This window comes from Erinaceus europaeus, chromosome 17, assembly GCF_950295315.1.
Source record: "Erinaceus europaeus chromosome 17, mEriEur2.1, whole genome shotgun sequence".
Taxonomy (NCBI): domain Eukaryota; kingdom Metazoa; phylum Chordata; class Mammalia; order Eulipotyphla; family Erinaceidae; genus Erinaceus; species Erinaceus europaeus.
Window position 1 is genome coordinate 51,868,766 of NC_080178.1, and position 5,266 is coordinate 51,874,031.

Here is a 5,266-nt window from a genome sequence, read left to right on the forward strand (position 1 = left end):
TTCACTTTCTAACAAAGTCCCATAACCTAGACATACAACAGTTTCTGTGAGAGAGAGCTTATGTGCACACATATCCATAAACTACTGCAAAATATATACCTGAAAGCAGGATTACACTAGAGTTTGCAGTGAGTACCTCCCTAACACTTCCTCTCCACTATTCCAAACTTGGGATCCATGATTGCTCAACAAATTGTTTGGCTTTGTATGTTAACTCTCTTTTCAATCACCAGGTTCCAGATGCCACCAGGATGCTGACTAGGCTTCCCTGGATTGAAGACCCCACCAATGTGTCCTGGAGCTCAGATTCCCCAGAGACACACCTTACTAGGGAAAGAGAGAGGCAGACTGGGAGTATGGACCGACCAGTCAACGCCCATGTTCAGCGGGGAAGCAATTACAGAAGCCAGACCCTCTACCTTCTGCAACCCTCAACGACCCTGGGTCCATGCTCCCAGAGGGCTAGAGAATGGGAAGGCTATCATGGGAGAGGGTGGGTTATGGGGATTGGGTGGTGGGAATTGTGTGGAGTTGTACCCCTCCTACCTTATGCCTTTGTTCACTAATCCTTTCTTAAATAAAAAATTAAAAAAAAAAAAAGAATAACAGCAGCAACAATGGACAAAAGATGGCCAGCAGGAGCAGTCAATTTGTAGTGTCAGCACTGAGCCCCAGCTATAACCCTGGAGGCAAAAATAAAAACAAGCAAACAAAAACTGGGAAGGTGTCTGCTTTGCTATATGATCCTCTCAGATTCAAGATCTGAGAGAAAGGAAGAAAACAGCTAGAATTCTATGCACTACTACACAGGGGCCTAACAGCCCCCAGACTCTAGCAGAGCTGAGGGAGCAGAAAGTTGGTCTTTGTTCCCACAGAGCATGGTGGTATTGATTCCAAAAGTTTTTGTTGAAAGAGGATAGGGGAGTAGTACCACTGTTGTCCTATGGTTTTATCAGTGTTTGCTTTTATAAAAAAAAAAAAAAATTCAAAAAAAAAAAAAAAAACCACAAAGCTGTCTGTCTTTCTGCTAACTGCAGAAAGATACGGGTTTTCTTAAAAATATTTTACATGGAAAAAATATTAGTTTGGAAGAGAAAAGGATAATCTATTCAACTTATTCTTCTCAAGGTACCCCCCCCCAAATAAGTTGATAACCATTGTACAAAGGAGAGAAGAGACCTCAAAGACAGGGTGACTGCACACAGAGGGAGGGAAAATGGGGGAAAAAGACTGCAACTTGCTCCTAGGGACAGGAGAAAATTAAAAAAGGCTGGAATTCATCAGTGTTTCATTAGTCATATCCTTCATCTTCCTCTCTTTCCTCCCCCTCATTATCATCTTCTCCTTCATCCTCGTCTCCTTCTTCATCTTCTTTTTTAAAAAAAAATATTACCTATTTATTGATTGGATAGAGACAGAAATCAAGAGGGAAGGGAGGGATAGAGAGGGTGAGAGACAAAGAGACAGCTGCAGTACTACTTCACCACTTGAGAAGCTTTCCCCCCTGCAGGTGGGGACTGGGGGCTTGAACCCATGTCCTTGCACATTGTAACATGTGAGCTCAACCATGTGCATCACCACCAGGCCCCCACTTCTTCATATCTTCTAATCCTTCTTCCTCTTCATCATCATCATCTTCCCCCTCACCTTATTCATCATCCATATCAGGAACCAAGTAGTACTGTAGTGTATTTGGCCAGATACCATCTTTAATGACCTCTCCTAACTCACCTGCGACTGCACCAAAATGGTCAGTAAACCAGGTGAAGAAGCTCTCTGGTTCCTCATGCTGTCTCTTTCTGTTGGTTTGATTTTGTGTTTGACTTGAACATTTGATCAAATCCTTTCCAGATTTCCATTTGATTTCAGTGGATCCTTCAAAAAGAAGGATCACCACTCTCATTCAGATAAAATTCTTTGGAGAGAACTTTATTTTCAAAGTAAGGGTTTTCAATAAAATAAAAGTCTATTCTGTTACCTGATTTACTATCTTCAAATTCTGTCACTTCAACTCTTGTCAAGTAATGCAGTGCCCCTCTTCATCCTCTTCTCCAAGCAGTGTAGACACTTGTGGGTGGTTGACAAATGTTAATCCTAAATTTGGGATATTGACCATTAATTCCGATCTCTTCTGAAAAAATGGCTGGCAGAGTTTGTTATATTTCTGTTCTAACTTCAAAATCGTCACTCCCCAGAAAGCAGCTTGATAAAAAAGCAACAGGAAGCAATGGAATATATCCATGAAGTACAGAATGAAATAGACTTAATGAACAAGCCAGCTAGGAGGTTTCTAGAATTTTCTATCTCACCTTAACTCTAATCCCTGAGATTCTCAACTAAGACTCTTTGCTGACTCTCTACTACTTAAAAGAGTCAAAGTTCAGGTGTCTGCTGGGTAAGGAGGATGGCCTAGGTAGGTAAAAGTAATGCATCAAGTGAGCTGAATGTACCATGTTCATATATATCCTGAGTTGTAGTTTTAAACTGAGCTATGCGGCTTAATAGAAAATAGTAGGGTCCTCATGTCTGTGGCTCATGTGACTTTGTTTAAAGTATATGGAGAAATCCAATTTTTTTTTTTTTAAGTGCTAGAGATACCTAGAAGTTGTCAGACAACCTTTTGAGGACTGGTCCTTCGATTTAGAGATTTTCTTTGTTATCTTAAGTTGCTATTTATGCAATCTTCTTTCATTCTCTCCTATCCCCCCTATTTCTCTCTCTCTCTCCCTCTCTCGCTATCTCTCCCCCTCTATGCCAAAGACTAAACCTGACACCTCAAAGCATCAGACACAAAAAAGAATTTTGCCTAACCACTTATGCTATTTCTCCGGTCCATTTTGCATTATATTAAGCACTTAGCACTGTTGGTGTAGAGTAAGAATGTGTTATACGTTCCTATCTTATTTTTCTCTCTTCAATATATCTATATGACCTCTAAAGCCTCAAAGGAAACGATTGAAAGTAAACCAACTCTCTCTCTTAATTCTGCAGTCAACTTTCTACCTCGACCTCCAGGTTAAAAACCCATCCCAGCCTCTGGAAATATTGCACCCGTAGCATTACTTATCACATTGGAGCTTAATAAGTCTGTCTTTACAAAAACAAGAACCAAAAGGTAACATGCTGGTCTTTGGGGGCGGCACACACTTTACTAAATGTACTTTGAGTTGTATCTTGATTCAGGAATATTAGATATTTCCATTCATGCCTTCACATAGTGTCCCAGCGTTTGTGCTCCGTAGTGAGGACAGCAGAGATATCCAGGGCTCACAGTCTCTCAGCAGGAAGCTAGGGCTGCATGGTCATCAGCAGTTCCAAATACACTAGAAATTTCACTTACATTGTTTAGTAACTTTGCTTTAAATGTTAATTACACAGGCAGTGTGTGTGTGTGTGTGTGTGTGTGTGTGTGTGTGTGTACTGACTGCATTTTCTATGCCTGAGACAGTGCTTTCCGTAATGCTCAAAAGTCAAGTTGTAAGCAAGCCTGCTGGGATTGAAGTCCAGCCTTATCAGACACATAGATCCCTAACTTCTGCAATGCAGATCCCAGAAAAGAACCACTGAGACAACTTCCATTGGCTGTATTTTCCTCTAAGATGATCATTACTCTAGATGTGTAATTGTGTAGTTGTTATTTTCTTATAGCATACTACATCCACATAGTTCATCAAAGAACACCAAAACAGAACTTCAGACCTCTGAGACTACAACTTGTAGGGATCATGAGAAAGCAGGACAGGTACTGGTCTCCCCAGACAAGCAAATGATGGGGTGTCTGCCACTGAACACAAATAGGGCTGGGAGAACAAGGGTTCTGAGTTGATGTAGACCCTGCACTTCAATCAGAATTGTGACCACTCCTGCAACCGGAAGTCTCAGCCTATCAAACACACTGTGCTGATCGTTGTTCATACATCTTTTTATCAAACACAGTCCTGGAGTAATCCAGTCTTGGGAAAGCACAGGAAGAATTCTGAAGGTAAGAAAGAAAAAGGTAAGAGCAGACCCTTGGTGTCATTGTAGGAGCTGTGCTATGGGTGCATGCATCGTGCCAAGGCCAACAGCCTGCTGTACTGCTGAGAGGAAACAAACAAAAAAAAAGGATCCAGAGACCAAGAGATTCTATGGAAATACCAGATAATGAAGACAAGGACGCTGTGTTCAAGAACCAGGTAGTGTTATGCTTTGATTGAGAGGTGGTGCAGTGGGGGCAGCAGACAAGACAAGGTCACTGCAGATATCCTGCGCATGTCTGCCTGGCAATGTGCCAAATCATGCATTTCATGTAAGAATGAAGTTTGCGTCATGACCTGGTTTCCAGGAACATACTAAAGGCATGTTTGGTGCACTACATTTTGGAGCTGATGCTACTTTCTGATCTCCTCACAGCTTATATAAATGAACTGGGGAGGGGTTTGGAGCATGAAGGAGGGTTTACTCTACTCTGTTGCATGAGTGCAGGGAAGAACATAGACAGTTACACATTTTCAGGTGCCGTTCTGCTTGGCTTGCTTGAGCCAGACCTTAGGTTTGAAAAAGAAAGGCCTTGACTGAAAAAACTCTTCTCAGCTAGGAAAAAAACAACAACAGAAAAGCCCATAATTTGGACTCCTATGAAACATAGCCTTTGTAGAGATAAATATTAGTAGTCCACAAAAAGAACTACATTTCCAGCATGTGTTTTATTTACTTATTAATTTTTTATTTATTTTATTTTTCCCTGTAATGTTGGCCTACAATCAGAAAAAAAAAAAAAAACAGTTCATGAAGAATGCAGCTAATAACCTTGGAGTCACAGATGCTATGAAGGCACACAGGAACCAGAAATGCCACTTTTTCTGTAAGAGTCGTTTCTGCCTCTCTCTTGCATATAACCCTGTCTGGGAATGTTTGAACCCACCCACTGGAGGGCAGATTGAAGGGATGTCAGTGGGCTTTACAAGAGTGACACTTCCTCTCTGGTCGGGAGCTCATTCCATAGAATCTTGGGCCCCTTCCCACACCCCCAGAACTGAGGTCTCCACCTGACTAAGACCCTCAGGTGAACTATAGGTGCAGAAGGTTCAAGAAACCTCTTTTCAGATGGTAGTGAACATGTCTGACCATCATTTTCATGTTTTTCATCACTATGGCTTCTTTTTTTATTTGCCTAAATCATCCTATTTTCAAACCATTATCTAGTTAAACTGACAATTCTGGACATAAAAGATAGTCCAGAGTATTGCCTTTGTTCAACATGCAGGACTTTGGGCCCGGGGTAGAG

The 5,266-nt window shown here is 41.4% G+C and overlaps 1 pseudogene; it reads right to left on the reverse strand.

Annotated features, from left to right (window-relative positions):
* Positions 1–468: 468 nt before the first annotated feature.
* LOC132533785 (protein SET-like) lies at positions 469–2,242 on the reverse strand (annotated as a pseudogene).
* Positions 2,243–5,266: the final 3,024 nt, after the last annotated feature.